The 17,586-nt window shown below is 44.0% G+C and overlaps 1 protein-coding gene across 1 annotated transcript in view; it reads left to right on the forward strand.

Annotated features, from left to right (window-relative positions):
- The first annotated feature begins 1,204 nt into the window (after positions 1–1,204).
- Positions 1,205–17,586, forward strand: part of LOC136866328 (multidrug resistance protein homolog 49) — a 322,764-nt gene continuing 306,382 nt past the window's right edge. The window contains exon 1 of the mRNA XM_067143179.2: positions 1,205–1,254. The gene's annotated coding sequence lies outside the window, so the exon portion shown is untranslated. The remainder of the gene's footprint in view (positions 1,255–17,586) is intronic.

A 17,586-nucleotide genomic window follows, 5' to 3' on the forward strand; every position in this document is an offset into this window, starting at 1 on the left:
TGGGCGAGGTGTCGGTCCCAGTTGTAATCTCGACCAAATGTCTCACGCTCCAGGACATTGCCCTTGAGGCGGTTAGAGGTGGCATCCTTCACTGAGATCGGGGGGGAAACCAACCCTGGAGGGTAAACGGATAAAATAAATAAATAAATAAATAAATAAATAAATAAATAAATAAATAAATAAATAAATAAATAATTTACCAAGGGAGATGTCCGATAAATTTTCAACTTCTTTGAAGTCATTTAAGAAAAGGCTAGGCGTGCTGTAAGTAAATGACTGATAGGAATCTGCCTCCAGGATGACAGTTCTAAATGCAGATCACTGGTGTCTAATTGTATGATTGAACCCACGATCTTGGATTCCAGAGACCGACATTATAATGTATCGTTGATCCACATGATAGTAAGTAACGTTAATGTACCAATCTCCTTGGGTGTATGGTTAGTGTTCTGGCTTTCAATTCGGAGGGCACTGGGTTCGATTCGCAGCCGGATCGAGTGTTGTAACTGCATATGGTCAATTCTTTTTTTTTTTTGCTAGTTGTTTTACGTCGCACCGACACAGATAGGTCTTACGGCGACGATGGTACAGGAAAGGGCTAGGAGTGGGAAGGAAGCGGCCGTGGCCTTAATTAAGGTACAGCCCCAGCATTTGCCTGGTGTGAAAATGGGAAACCACGGAAAACCATTTTCAGGGCTGCCGACAGTGGTGTTCGAACCTACTATCTCCCGAATACTGGATACTGGCCGCACTTAAGCGACTGCAGCTATCGAGCTCGGTATTCTTTTGGTTTGGGGATTGGATGTTTGTTTTAATACACTTATCTTAGTGTGCACACAACACACCACACTAAAACCCACCACAGAAACACGCAATAGTAAATACATCCCTCCACATAGGGTTGGCGTCAGGAAAGGTTTAATGCCGTAAAAGTGGGTAAATTCTACATCAAGTACCGAGCCCAATAAATCGTGGGAAAAAGGTCAAGAAGAAGATAGTTTGCGTGCCTGTCCGTACATCTAAATGAAAACAATGTACATGAGACACTTCATGCTGTCGTTATAATCGAGCGAACGATTGAGACAGGTCAGGATTCTACTTCGACCATGGCCCTCTGCAGCAACAATTGCTTCAGCGTGCGCGTGCTGGTGACGTCACAGCCAGGAGGATAAAGCGCGGTCAGTTATAGAGCGACCGGCAGTGCGGTGTGTTGTACTTGGAGAGAGAGGGGCAAATCCTGCGCCAGTTATCGAGGTAAGGACTTGCAGCCTGTCTCGTAGCTTCCAGTAGAAATCTGCAATAATGGTATGTTGTAGACTGGGAAGTTATGTGTGATGAAGTGATACTGTGATTCTCGAAGATGAACATATTTTCGAAAGGAGTAAAATCGGCCCTTGTACCCAGTGATGTTTATTATCTTCTAATCCATAAGTTAAGTTACTTTGATCACTATCCGTACAACTAGACGAGTTCCTTTTAGATGGATTTTCAAGTACATTCAAGTGTATTTCATTAGAAAATAGTTAAATGGGAACGCAGTGTTATAGTAAGGAAGGCATTTCGAAAGAAGCGAATAATAGTCATATTTGTAAATCTGAATTTGAAGAACATCGTATGATTGTAGTATTCTTATATTCAGTCCTTTTTAACTGGGGGAGGGGGAATTTTAAAACACAGCATAGCTTATTAGAACTGTATTCCTGCGAATCTGAGATGAGAACTCGAAAGTAGAAGCCACTCACAACTTTAGTTCTTCTATACCGTTTTTGTCCCACATTCTGGTGGGGTCGCGGGTGAAAACTGTCACACATGTGGTTTTGGTCTTGTTTTGTGGCCGGATGACCTTCCTGATGTCAACCTTTAGTAGAGGGATGTCGCACCTTCACTTTGTTCGGCACATATACGTGAATGGCTGTTTAGACTACAGAAGGGTCAATAATAATTTATTTTCTGGTTAAATATTGTGTTGAGTAGTATTGATATGAACCCCGTAGGCCTAAAGGCCATCAACTTAGGAACATGTGTGACTGAGTCTGGCATTTCTTTCACTTGTAGACCTACCAAGTTCTTATAATCTCCTTTTCACCTGATCTGCGTTTGTCAACTCTTGTCTTCTTATCTTGACGGTATTAGGTTTGCGAAGACTGTGAGTCTTGTATTCTCTCAGCTTCTGTAGCCAAGTCCACTCTGTTCGATGGATGGGTTAGGACATGGCCAACGGGGTGACTGTGGTTAGGAAGAGTTGGCAATCTCATCGTTTTGCTTCTTAAATCAATCAACTCACCACCGCCACTTCCTTCAGTTGTTTAGATCTCAGTGACGTGTGCTCTATTCAGTCGAGAGAGAACACGGTTATTGTTAACAATGTCGGGGAGTACGTTATTGTTGGTACTGCGTCAGGTTAAGGGGAATTTACCTTTAAATACTGTTAAAATGAACTTGTCACGTAACTAGTAAGGTACGGTTCAAAACGAACCACACATTTAAAAAATTGTAGCCTCAGTTACTTTACTAATTGTTTTGACTACTCTGCATTGATTATAATAACCATTTATTTTAAACAAAATTATGTCATGCGTGTCCAACCTTTGTCCCGTTTCTGTACGGGGTCGGGTATGTAGCGAAATGAATCTTTGATATTCAAAGTAGAAAACTTATTCTAATTTTTTGCGTAAGCTAAGTATCTTTATTTGTTATCAAAACTTCTGATGAAGTTACAGAATTTACTAACTTTATTAAAAAGAGTGTGTGACAAAGTATAAAGGATGGTTACCTAGTTGTATTTCCTCTTAAAACAAAAATCACCACCACATGACAAAGTATAAACAGACCTAGGCTTGTTAGTGACATGTCTCTCCGTACCATCTGGCTTCTTGGGTCATAGTTCGTGTAGTATTCCACGGTAGACTTTCCGAAGATCGGTCGCTGGTATGCATTACAAGATTACTACTTCGTCTGCTGATTGTTCATTTTCCGTGTAATGCTCAATGTTTTCTGCAATGTTTTCAAATTTGGATGCGTCGCTATTAATGTAATCTCCTGTAAGCTTGGCTTAGTTTCATCGTAAACAGTAACAATTATTGAAAACCATATATTCTCTTGAACTGTTCGCCACAGCCGTTGCAAATGGCCACTCTTCATAATAAAAACGTCCACTAATTAAAACGTAACCAAAGAAATAAATAAGTGTGTCTTCAAAGAAACTACCCACTACATAAGAACAAGTACTCTACAACAGTCGCGATACGGAGTGGGTCAAAACACCGACGCGTGCTATCAACAAAGTACGGTATAGAGTTCGGGTGAATACTCACTTGTAAAGGGTTTGGGGGAGGCAGCTCTCGGTAAATGGATTTCCTTGCTGAAATGGTAAAATGCGAGCGCGTCAGTGATCCGACTCGCACTTTACCACAGAATTAACATTGAGCAAAGGTTTATTTCTATAGTATATATCGACTTCTCGCTGCTGCATTACCTAATCATTCTTCCAAGACGAAAGCAGCGACACTTAAGCTGTATTATCTTCCCAAGATGGAAATATTTGTGAAGAAAAATAATGAATGTGCCTTGAAAGTTAATGCAATTAATTCGCAGTTGGAATCGATAGTATTTTGCGAAAGAGTAGTGCGCTCACTAACCAAATGATTATTATTATTATTATATTATTATTATTATTATTATTATTATTATTATTATTATTATTATTATTATTATTATTATTATTATTATATCACTGCTTTCCCACTGGGTCAGCGTAGGTACGATTCCCGGCTCTACCGCCTGTATTCCAACATAGGTGTGAATGTCTGTGACTGAGTCCATTCGTCCTTGGTAACAACTAAGTAGAGAACTGGATTGGTTTTGGTGGCGTTTCATTACTCAGATAGCATGTAGGCTATAGAAAAGAGAAATATCGTAGGAAAACGACGTGAAGCGATAGCGATAGTAGCAGAGAGGAGAGATCCTTCCTGTATGCTTGCTAGGGGTAGGGACGCACCCCAAGAAGCATTTTTACTCATATAGAATAATTAAAACAGAAACTATGCAAATCTGCGAAATGCGACCATTTTCTGTTTTAATTGGTTACCTCCCTACTTTTCGGCTTATTCCAAATTAAAACATCGAGTCACTAAATATCAAAATTAAATCCCCTGAAAAGGCCCGTTTGTTAAGAAGCGAAGCCCCCACCCTTCTTCTCCTCAAAATTCCAATTTAATTTGACTTTTAACAGTCTTTCGCCTCCATGACAGAACATTTTTCCCCCGCCAGTGTACGTGATGGAGATTTTCCGACTCATCGGCATTTCGCAGAAACAGATGAGTAGAATGCATAGTTTTCGCCCCGAGACTCACATGCACTCCCTCTCAAAAATAAAAAAATATGGTATTGCCACTGGTGACACTACTCCGCTTCGCGGCCTAACCTTCGCTTGCCGCGCAGGTCTGAGACCAAAGTAGACCACTAGTCGCGTTACTCGCCGGACCTAACCAAACCAGACCAATGGTCTTGTCGCTGTCATACCTTATCAGTTTGTAGGTTCTAGGGAAAGCTAAAAAAGGGAAAGCAGGAGCTATTCCGGGGATATCAAGCGAATTTTGGAGACAAATAAGAACAGAATCCTCCGTGGCTCAGGCGGCAGCGCGCCGGCCTCTCTCAGCTGGATACCGTGGTTCAAATCCCGGTCACTCCATGTGAGATTTGTGCTGGACAGGTTTCTCTCCGGGTACTCCGAATTTCCCTGTCATCTTTCGTTCTAACAACACACCAATATCATTTAATTTCATTAATTATTGCCCCAGAGGAGTGTGACAGGCTTCGGCAGATGGGGGTTTCATTCATTCCGTTCCTGGCCCGGTCGAATGACTGGAAAGAGGCTGTGGATTTTTATTTTCATATAAAAGAACATGTCCTGACTGAATGACCCATACATCATCGCCGAGAAAAAACTACTGATCATAAAGAAATGAAATTTTGAGGATACATTTATATTACTATGTAGGTGATCGGTAAGGGAGGGTTTTTGGATATTCCATCACTAAGAGAGTGAAAGGGGGGGGGGGTGAATTTTTTAAATGAGTATATCTATATCACAAAACTTTAAAAGTTTACAGATGTAAAAATTGGTATTTAGAATATCCTTTAAAAATAAAGAAACACGTATTTTTTGTTTTCGGAAAATCCCACTAGGAGGGCTAAAAAGGGGTTGAATACTTTTAACGAGGATACTTAGGCCTATATCTCGGAAACTGAAGATATTACAGACCTGAAAATTGGTATTTGGAATCTCTTTTAAAAATAAAGAAACACGTATTCTTTTCTGTGTGGAAAACCCAATTAATGGGGGTTAAACAGGCCTGACAAATGGGGTGCATTTTTAGACTATATCTACAGGACCTATATCTCAGAAACGTAAAATGTTACAAACACAAAAGAAAATGGTATTTGGAATCCCCTGTAAAAGTAAAGAAACATAAGTGATTTCTATCGGAAAGTCCACTTAAGGGGAACTAAAAATGGGGTGAAATTTTAAAATGAGCATGTCTACAGTATATCTCAAAAACTTAACATGTTACAGAAGTGACAAATGGTATTTTTAATCTCTATTAAAAATAAAGAAACATGTATTTTTTTGTTTTCGGAAAACCGCTTCCACTTGGGTGGGGGTAAAAATGACTGAAAATGAGGTTGAATTCTTATTATGATAATGATATCTCAAAACCTGAAGATGTTACAGACGTGAAAATTGGTATTTGGATCTCCTTTATAAACAAAGAAAACCGCATTTTGGGGGAAAAGTCATCAGTTGTGATAATTGGTATTTAGAAGATCCTTTACTAATAAAGAAAAAAAGTATTTTTTCCAGAAAATTCACTTAAGGGGGGAGTGTGAAAGGAAGTGAAAAAAAGTGAATTCTTTTTATGGGGATACTTATATCTCAAAACTGAATGTAACAGACGTGAACATAGGTATTTGAAATCTCATTTAAACATAAAGAAACACACCTTTTTAGGGAGGGGAATGAACTTAACGGTGGTGGGGTGAAAAAGGAGTTGAGACCAATTGATTTTACTGTTCATGATGTAGGCCTACCTGATTCTAATCATTAACCGAGCATTTTAAAATCTTTCCTGGGTTCGTTTTCAATAGCCATCTTTTCCCTAGGAGAACTTAAAAGTTAGATCGTAGTAGATTCTCTTGGCATATATATAAAAATTGAAACACATTTGAAATAAACGATAGGAATGTAACTGGCCGTGCAATTGTACACCTCTATAATAAGGTCAATAATGCACGGAAGTACACGAGTGTCCAAAAGTGAAGCACAATCACTAAACGAGGCCATACCGCCTGATAGGAATGTCAGACGGATTGCTGAACAAACGGAAGCTGAATCACACACCATATGTCACACAACTTATCCAAAAAAATTAGTGCCAGAAAGGTTCTGATAGCTAAGGTTACACCTTTGACAACAACTAACAAAACTTGGCAATGTCTTCCACAACAAAATATGCTGTTAATAGGGTGTATGGTTACCCCTAACGGCCACACATGCTTCGCAGCGACGTGACATGCTCTCTATCAGATGGTCCATTAGCTCTTGTGGCAGTCGATCCCATTCCTCCGAAAGGGCAATGCGAAGGTCTTGGAGGGTCCTTGGTGGAGGCTGACGGGATGCAATTCACCTCCCCAATGCATCCCAGGCATGTTCTATAGGATTCAGATTCGCAGACCTCGCTAGCCAGTCCATGCGATGAATGTCTTCCCCAGCCAGAAATTTATCCTTCAGAGCAGTGCGGTGCGGTCGGGCATTATCGTCCATTAAGAGGAAGTCTGGACCAACCGCACCTCTGAAGAGTCGAACATGTCGTCTCAGTACTTCATCCCTGTATCTCCGAGCGTTAAGTGCTCCTCGGACCACCCATGAAGATGTGCAGGTCCGTACGGCCATTCAAAATAATGCCGCTTCACGCCATGACGCCACCATCACCATACTAGTCCCGTTCCACGATGTTCCTGTGGTTGTATCGGCTACCCGATTCTCTCCAGATTAATGTGCGACGGGAATCGTTCCGCAAATTGAAGCGTGATTCATCTGTGAAGAGCACTTGCCTCCATTTATCCATGGTCCAATTTCAATGTTGACGGGCCCGTCTCTGTGCTGGAGTGAGCGGGACGCACACCGCTGGACGTCGGGCAAACAACCCTGCTGTTATGAGCCTCCGGTAAATAGTTTGCCGGGAAACGGCAACCCCTGAGGCGGCTACAAGCTCCGCCGACAATTGTCTTGCAGGTGCACTCCGATTTCGTCGGGCGGTTAAGGCCAGATATCGGTCCTGCTGTGGGGTGGTTACCTTTGGTCGACCTGGTACTGGCCTACGACTAACATCTCCTGTGTCTCGAAATCGTCTCCAAAGCCTGAAAATGACACTTTGTATCACATTCAAGGATACGGCGACTTCGGTCTGTGCCTGGCCTGCTTCCAGGCGGCCGAGTATTCTACTCTGCAAAACGGGGTCCAAATGGCGTCGTTGTGCTGTTCGGTTATGTTCTCACGTTCACCACGAGGCTACACTTCGCACACTATAACAGGGCAAACACGACTGAGGGAATATGGGGCGCAGGCACTGGCTGTGTTTACCTTGTGGTTAAACCGCTAGTCAAAGCAGGGAACACTCCTTTCCTATACAGAGCGAACACGTAAGGTTTGTACTGTAAGTGCATATGTCGTGCGATTTGCGGTCTATTACCTGTTGCCCTGCTTACTCGTAACTTATGCTTAACTTTTGGACACTTCTTGTTCTTTGTCGTTTAGGCCTACTGAGGACCACGGGGCTCGTATCTACTCTTCGGTGAAGTTGTTGCTTCCTTGAACACTAGTGTATATCATTCGTATCGCCAGAAATCGCGCGATTGTCTACGCGCGACAATGGTGCTGGTCACATTGTCAGTAATGACAATGGCAGCAGTTGTAATTTACCGCCAAGTAGTGGTCTTGCATCTTGCTGCGGGGCCCAGAACATCAATAATAATAATAATAATAATAATAATAATAATAATAATAATAATAATAATCTAAAATAAACTATCACCCACCCTAATAATAATAATAATAACCTAAATTAAACTATCACCCACCCTAATAATAATAATAATAATAATAATAATAATAATAATAATAATAATAATGTTCTGGACCGTCGTCAAAATGTGCTGCCCGCGCTGGAAACGAGTCCTGGCCGGGTAATGACTACGAATGCAGTCTGGCCCCGGGTTCAGTAACTACCAGACCTTCGGTAAGCCCCTAGCTTGTCGGACACTTGCCACCCGCCAAGCATTTGATCTCCCGCTAGCGAGCCCCTGATCGCCAAGAATAGGCCATCTGCAGTACAGCCTGTTTAAACTCAACAATCGACAACTGCCTGCCAAGAATCCAGGCAATTCCAGCAGCCGCCTGTAAATCCAGATTATACAGGCACCAAGCATTTGTCAGAGCTCTCAGTGTGGTCATTGGTTCGGAATTTGTCCCGTTGCGACACGGTAAAACTACACCTGTTCCGACCGTGCCCACTGAGCGAGCGCTAAATTACGCTGGTCCTCAAACGAATTTGACCAGACCTAACCAGTGCTTCATCTTACCTACACCATGAGCCAACCACAAGACTGGCAAACTGAATAAGCTGCCAGTCTACAAGCCTAGCAATCAGACATATCATCTTTTCTCGAAAGACCTTTCGCCCCTATAACTCAATTCACACCCACACCACCATCTCAAACACCTCAACCCACCCCCAGCCCACTCCGATACCATTCACCTCCCTACTCCCCCACCTCCCCGCAGTATTCCTCCCCCCACCCCAACCTCTCATCCAATCAACACCGCAAGTAGTAGATGACAGCAACAGCGCAGAAGAGGAAACAGAAGAAAATGAAGACAACACTGAAGAAGAAACTGACTACACAGTACCACTCTTCTGTGTCAGGGGGGAACACCACCTTCCCAGTCTCCGCCAAATGTATGGTGCTAATCTTCAATCTCACAGACCCAGACCCGGTGCCCATGACCCGGAAAACTATTATTAGCACCCTCATACCAGTCTTCTCGCAGAATATAGCACTCACCGAAGAGTCTCACAACAATCTACTGTTGGTCACCCCCCACTGTAATAACTCCATCCGCTTCATCCTTGACGCCCTAGAACACACAAATATACCTACCTCAATCATTATCAATCCACTCAACCATGACGTAAATCAGCTAATAATCCACCCACCCAAAACAACTAACCAAGAAACCCAAACCCTTTCCACCCCCCACATTTCAAACCAAACACCATCAGTAGAAACTGCAACTCAGACTACAGCAACACACTACGTCAACAAGAACACCAAGAATGTCAATAAAGAAAAAGACGCCAGCTGTCAAACCACAATGACCAGAAGAAAACAGAAGTCGAAAAATACACAAACTGACCCCCCCCCACCTCCACCCTACCACAAGTTCCACCGCTCAAGTAACTCCATCCACTAGCCAGCAAGAATCCCAAACTACCCCATACACCCAAGACAAATCCGAACAAGCCAGTCCATCAGCCTATGACACTCATACTCAAACCACACCCATTCCTCCACCCCTCCCGCCCCCTATGTCCGTAAACAAATCTACCCAATCAACCACTAATACCACCACCAAATCGCAAATCACATAAACCTCAACCAGGAATAACCTACCCACAAAGCACAACCAACCTCATCAACAGACTAATAATACCAAAACACCTACTCCTATCACACCACATTTCAAAACAAACTTCGCCCACCACACCTCTCACTCACAATCCTCTGTTACAACTGCTTGAAAGTCAACCATCATGCTGCCAGGTGTAAAAATAAGACCCGCTGCAACAGGTGTGGTGATCCTCATTGCCACCCTGAATGTAAGGTACCAAGGGACCAGGCGACCTGCGCAAATGGCCACGGCAATCACGCAGCATCGTTTCCTGGTTCCCTATATTTTAGGAAAGCCATCAAGCAAAAACTACACATGAACTCACACCATAAACCACTCATCACAAACATGCAACCAAACCCACCCCCACCTCTTCACACCCCCTACCCCCTCAATAAACGCCCAATAATAACCTCATATCACTCATCCTCAGTTTACTTCAGCACCAAATCCTACAAACCTCAGGGCCCCCTTGGTGGATCGAGTAGCCGAGACTCTGATAAACCTAATCAGTAAATCCCCCACCCCCACCCCTCCCAAGAACCACCGCCAAGTACAACCAAGTTCTCACTTCCTTTCTTCCCACGCATACGGCCTTAGTATACTCTGCCTTCTAAAACAGTAATAACACCATAAGATGAAGCACTGGTACTCGGAGACGAGGCGGTTCACTCGCCAAATGCTGCCAATTAACGATGCTACATACATTAAAACACCGCACACTCACACTAATGCGAATACTTAGCTACAAGTGTCAGTCACTGCACAACGACCAACCCACTGTGCACTTCCACACGCTTACGTTTTTCCACAAAAATTAACAGTGTCAGTAACATCTGACATCCGAGGATTATCAATATCCTTGTGAAACAACAGCGATAGGGCATGCTGAAGCTGACTCAGCCACACATGCCGTTAAGCAACATGGGGCATGGTCAGCTCCCGGATGGGTAATCGCCCAGGCCTACCACCTATCACTGAAACACAATCAGGAAAACGAACACGACAGCCATGGCCAACCACGGTGTGAAGTCAGATCGTGCTAAATAACATCACATTAATAGTCCTTCTCATACGAATGTCAACACACCAATTACAACTATTATTATTATTATTATTATTATTATTATTATTATTATTATTATTAACAACAATCTTCTTTTTTAATACATATTTTCCAAACAGCCCAGGTGAGGATCGCTAAAGCGAAACCGGTACTGGGACTCAATTAAGTTACTGCTCAATTTGGCGCGTTCAGTACCAGCAAGGCACCCAAGACGACACCACGCCGGATCTCCTCAAGGATTTGATCCATATTAAAAATGCTTATAGGAAAATATGGCAAATATTTTCTTTCTGTTAGTAGGCTTCATGTTAAAAGGAGAATTGTCCAGCTTTTAAATGTTAATTCATTGCCTCATGTGTGTAAGGAATGCGCCTGGCCAGGCAAGGTATATAAAGATACAGACTTGGGAGTTGAGTTGAGTTGCTGTGAGTGCGAGTCGTTAGTGGAATTAAGTGTGTGGACGCATGTTGTAATTTTGTTGTGTTGGTAGACATGCTAATGTAATGTGGCAATCAAGTGTTTTGTTCAAGCTGGTGGTTCAGTGATATGTGCGTATAATGTGTATATAATTTGTAAATGAAACAGTGTACACAGATGGCATCTCGTGTATGCGTCTTTGTGAATACGATATAACTTACCAAGACAGGGTGCGATTGTACCTATGCTAGGCCGCAACTTCCTTGTGACATGATCTTCCAACCATTAACGCGCCGTGCCATTATGCGAAAACTGTGAGATTTCTTGGACCACGAGTTTCCTGGGCGCTGGAATTGGCGGAGTAGTCGCCTAATTAACCCCCTGTGTGTGGGGGTGGTAGAATACCATCCACGGTATCTCCTGCCTGTCGTAAGAGGTGTCTAAAAGGGCAACACCGGCTCTTAACTTGGGAACGTGGGTTGGTGACCACGGGGCCTTTCGCTGAGTATTGATATTGCTTCCCCTTGCTTGTGAAAGACTCCTCACTTTCATCTAACCTATCCAACATCCCTTGGTCAACTCTTGTTCTTTTCCGAGCCCGACGGTATTAAGTATGGGGGCTAGGGAGTTAACGCCCTTCGTGGCCCTTGTCTTTGCTTGAATGATACCTTCATTCTTTGAAGTGTCGGACCCCTTGCAATTTTTCTCTCTGATTTGTGTTATCTGGAGGATGGTTACCTAGTTGTACTTTCTCTTAAAACAATAATTACCACCACCAGTCGCCTAATTTTCCTGTAGAAATTTGTCACGAATCAAGTGTACCAAATACCAGTACATGACGTACCTGATCTGCACTTTCTCATCTATGATGCTATTGACAGTGTTACGCCTGCAATGCTGTGCAACCCATGGAGAGAGATTGAATACGCGTCTTTAGAAATTTTAGACTATACCCGACAGAACGGGATTATGCCAACAGGGCTTCCGGTGGCGTTGGTATTTTTATTCGTATTGACACAGCGAAGAAGTTCCACTAAGAACCTAGCTGGAGGCAGTAGCGGCGATTGGGTGATTTTAACGCCCACCCGTTATGGGGCTCTGAAATGCCTTGCCCCAGCGTAGGGAGTTGGAACAGTTAATAAGAGAGCTGGATGTATTTATTTTTTTTTTTTGCTAGGGGCTTTACGTCTCACCGACACAGATAGGTCTTATGGCGACGATGGGATAGGAAAAGCCTAGGAGTTGGAGGGAAGCGGCCGTGGCCTTAATTGAGGTACAGCCCCAGCATTTGCCTGGTGTGAAAATGGGAAACCACGGAAAACCATCTTCAGGGCTGCCGATAGTGGGATTCGAACCTACTATCTCCCGGATGCAAGCTCACAGCCGCGCGCCTCTACGCGCACGGCCAACTCGCCCGGTAGGATGTATGTACTGTGTTTCGAATACTGGGGAACAATCACATTTCAGCGTAACACACGGCACCTTCTCGCGCACAGACGTTTGGGATGTACACGATGACCTGTGATAGTGACCATTTCCCCATTATTCTTACTTTATTGAAACAGAAATCCATCGAGGCTCCTCCCGGTTGGATTCTTAAACGTGCTGATTGGCCAAAGCTCACATCACCAGCGAATAACCGGAGTGTAGACGACGGTATAACTTATATCATACAAGTATTCTAGCTGCTGGTGAGTCCATTTCTTCTTTACCCCCTGTGGGTGGGGCACGCAGTCGAAGAATACACCCACGGTATCCCCTGCCTGTCGTAAGAGGCGACTAAAAGGGGCAACCAAGGGATATTAGAACCATGAAACTCCTTGTGATTAGTACCACCACGCGGGGAACACTATGGGTCGCATTTACTTGCGCGTAGTATCACTATGTTAGGTACCAAATAGGTTTGTGATTAGGAGCAAATGAGAGCGCGACGGCTTTTACAATACCTGTGATTAGTAGCACTATATGAGCGACACCACAGGATGACGGAAACCCATGGTTCTGGCTTGCCTATGATTAGTACGCACTATATGAGGAACACTACGGGATAGTACGATTCCCTGTGGTTAGAACACTTAGGTAATTAACACCATAGGTTTGCGTTGCCTGTCAATGGCGCCGCAATGTGCGAAACAGCGTAGGTCTGTAATACATGTGCGAATTCCATAACCTGTGAGTAGTACCATAATGTGTGGAATATTGCGAGTCTACGCTACTCTTGATTAGTACCGCATCATGACAAATACTATGGTTCTACTTTTCTAGCGATAAGTACTATTATGACGGGCCGATGACTTGGACTTTGGACTCCTTTCGACTACAAGCATCATAGATTCAGTATCGATCTATAGAAGCAGTCTCTTGGTCAGTAATACTATTGTTTTACGCCAGCTTCTGTGCATGTGAGGCACTGTGGGTCGGTTCCACTGATCGTTTTAAATTCATATCCATCCATCCATCCATCCATCCATCCATCCATCCATCCATCCATCCATCCATCCATCCATCCATCCATCCATCCATCCATCCATCCATCCATCCATCCATCCATCCATCCATCCATCCATCCATCCATCCATCCATCCATCCATCCATCCATCCATCCATCCATCCATCCATCCATCCATCCATCCATCCATCCATCCATCCATCCATCCATCCATCCATCCATCCATCCATCCATCCATCCATCCATCCATCCATCCATCCATCCATCCATCCATCCATCCATCCATCCATCCATCCATCCATCCATCCATCCATCCATCCATCCATCCATCCATCCATCCATCCATCCATCCATCCATCCATCCATCCATCCATCCATCCATCCATCCATCCATCCATCCATCCATCCATCCATCCATCCATCCATCCATCCATCCATCCATCCATCCATCCATCCATCCATCCATCCATCCATCCATCCATCCATCCATCCATCCATCCATCCATCCATCCATCCATCCATCCATCCATCCATCCATCCATCCATCCATCCATCCATCCATCCATCCATCCATCCATCCATCCATCCATCCATCCATCCATCCATCCATCCATCCATCCATCCATCCATCCATCCATCCATCCATCCATCCATCCATCCATCCATCCATCCATCCATCCATCCATCCATCCATCCATCCATCCATCCATCCATCCATCCATCCATCCATCCATCCATCCATCCATCCATCCATCCATCCATCCATCCATCCATCCATCCATCCATCCATCCATCCATCCATCCATCCATCCATCCATCCATCCATCCATCCATCCATCCATCCATCCATCCATCCATCCATCCATCCATCCATCCATCCATCCATCCATCCATCCATCCATCCATCCATCCATCCATCCATCCATCCATCCATCCATCCATCCATCCATCCATCCATCCATCCATCCATCCATCCATCCATCCATCCATCCATCGTCCTCACGTTTTGAATTGTGGTCAGTGAAGGATTTGGGGTTTATAATTTGTCATTTCATTTCGTACCATTAGGGGCCGATGACATGGATGTCAGGCCCCTTTAAACAAGTATCATCATCATTTCTTTTTTTCTGGGATCCTCAACGAAAACTTGTTCATTGTTAAAACGAAAAAATTGCAGCAGTTATATAAGAACGACGTCGCACTCATAAACGCTATCGTAGGCAGCCTACTGCGGCCAACTCAGTAACATTAAAAAAACTTCGCGCTAAGGCGCAGGTTCATATTCGACCGAGTAAAAAAAGCTGCATGCGAAAGATGTGTGTCGTCCGTGACGTAACATGCACAGTCATCTCAAGTCGTCTTCGCGTATTTCGGGATTACAAGGACCATCCTCAGTACGGGGAATTTCCATTGCAGGCAGTATCGTCACCGATTCAACCACAGTTGCTAACAATCTAGAAAGTAATTTCGCAGATGTGCCTGATTCCGTGAAATTATCATCCTGATTTCCTGGCTCTGAGGCGGGAGGCAGAACGTCTTCTTCATAATTTTGCCACTCAAGCTTCAGAGGACTATTATTAACGTTTCCTTTACGGAGTAGGAACTACGCAGCGCCTTCGTGTTTTGCAAGGTCGCAGCTCCCGGACCAGATAATGTCCATAACTCGATCATCAGCGAGGATACCCTTATATATTCTTGGGGTGTTCAACCGAATCTGGATAGAGAATGGGTTTCAGTCACAGTCGCGAGAGGGAATAGTAATTCCTGCCCTCAAGTCTGACAAAGATCCTAAGCCACGAACCTACTACGCTGGCGTAGCAGGGGGAGAGGTGATAATTCCACGTGGCACATCCCAGGTGGCGGAGGGGGGTCCCAACCGGCTTGCCGGCGGATTTGAGGGAAATAAAATACCTTTCGCGGACCAAACATACTACCCCCTGTGGGTGGGAGACGCAGATGAAGAATACACCCACGGTATCTTCTGCCTGTCGTAAGAGGCGACTAAAAGGGGCGACCAAGGGATGATCAAATTAGAACCATGATACTACTTGTAATTAATACCATTACGCAAGGAACGCCATGGGTCGCTTTTACTTGCGCGTAGTACATCTATGTTTGGTACACAATAGGTTTGTGATTAGTAGCGACAGTGTGTGCTCAGGATGGATTTTACAGTACCTGTGATTCGTATCAAGATATGAGCGAAACCATGGTTCTGCCTTGTCTATGATTAGTACCCACTATGTGAGGAACACCACGGGATAGTGCGAGTCCCTGTGGCTGGTCCATTTATGTGAGGAACACCATAGGTTTGCGTTGACTGTAAATACGGTAGCGACACAATGTGCGAAACACCCTAGGTCTGTGTCACATGTGCGCATTACATTACCTGTGAGTAGTACCACAATGTGCGGAATACCGCGAGTCTACGCTACTTTTGATTAGTACAGCAACGTGACAAATACCATGGTTCTACTTTCCTAGCGATAAGTACCACTATGAGGGGCCGATAACCTGGAGTTTGGACCCGTTTAGACTAGAAGCATCATCGATTCAGTATTGTGCTTTAGAAGCAGTCCCTTGGTCAGTAATACTATTGTTTAACACTAGTTTCTGGGAATGTGGGGCATTGCGGGTCGGATCCACTGATTGTTATAACTTCATATCCATCCATTCATTCTTCGTCCTTACGTTTTGAATTCTGGTCAGTGGAGGATCATGGATTTTTAATTGACCTTACATTTCGTCTCATTTAGTGCCATTAGGGGCCGATGACCTAGATGTTAGGTCCCATTAAACAACAAGAATCATGATCATCACAAGATCCTAAGCATGCAGGAAGTTACAGACCTATTTGTCTCACTGTCTGTGTAAACTCTGAGACGATGGTGAATCACCGACTTGTGAGGTGCTTGGAGAAAACTTTAGTCCGATTACCAATGTGGTTTTCGATCTGCTATCTCCATCACTGACCGCTGAGTACGCCTGGAGAGTTCTATCCAGGACTCATTTCTCCGAAAACAGCAGTTTTTGACTGTTTTCTTTGATTTAGAAAAGGCCTACGACCACATAGCATCATTTCAGTCCTGCATCAGTGGAAATTCCGAGATAACTTGCCTGTTTTTATTGCGAATTTTTGGTCCCTCCATCTAATCCGTGCCCACGACCCTACAACACTGACAGAGCAGGGAGAGAGGTGATACTCCCACGTGGCGCGTCCCTGGTGAAGAATATGGGGTTCCTAACCGGCTTGCCGGCGGACTTGAGCGAAATAAAATAGCTCTAGCGGACCAAACACACTTCCCTTTGGGTGGGGGACGCGGACACCCACGTTATTCAATCAATACTGATCTGCATTTAGGGCAGTCGCCCAGGTGGCAGATTCTCTATCTGTTCTTTTCCTAGCCTTTTCTTAAATGATTGCAGAGAAACTGGAAATTTATAGAACATCTCCCTTGGTAAGTTATTCTAATCCCTACCTCCCCTTCCTATAAAAGAATATTTGCCCCAATTTGTCCTCGTGAATTCCAACTTTATCTTCATATTGTGATCATTCCCACTTTTAAAGACACCACTCAGCCTTATTCGTCTACTGATGTCCTCCGACGCCATCTCCCCACTGACAGCTCGGAACATACCACTTAGTCGAGCAGCTCGTCTCCTTTCTCCCAAGTCTTCCCAGCCCATACTTTGCAACATTTTTGTAACGCTACTCTTTTGTCGGAAATCGGCCAGAACAAATCGAATTGCTTTTCTTTGGATTTTTCCAGTTCCTGAATCGAGTAATCCTGGTGAGGGTCCCATACACTGGAACCATACTCTAGTTGGGGTCTCACCAAAGACAAATATGCTCTCTCCTTTACATCCTTACTACAACCCCTAAATACCCTCATAACCTTTATTTACATTAATATTTATGTGATT

Source organism: Anabrus simplex, chromosome 3 (genome assembly GCF_040414725.1).
Source record: "Anabrus simplex isolate iqAnaSimp1 chromosome 3, ASM4041472v1, whole genome shotgun sequence".
NCBI lineage: Eukaryota > Metazoa > Arthropoda > Insecta > Orthoptera > Tettigoniidae > Anabrus > Anabrus simplex.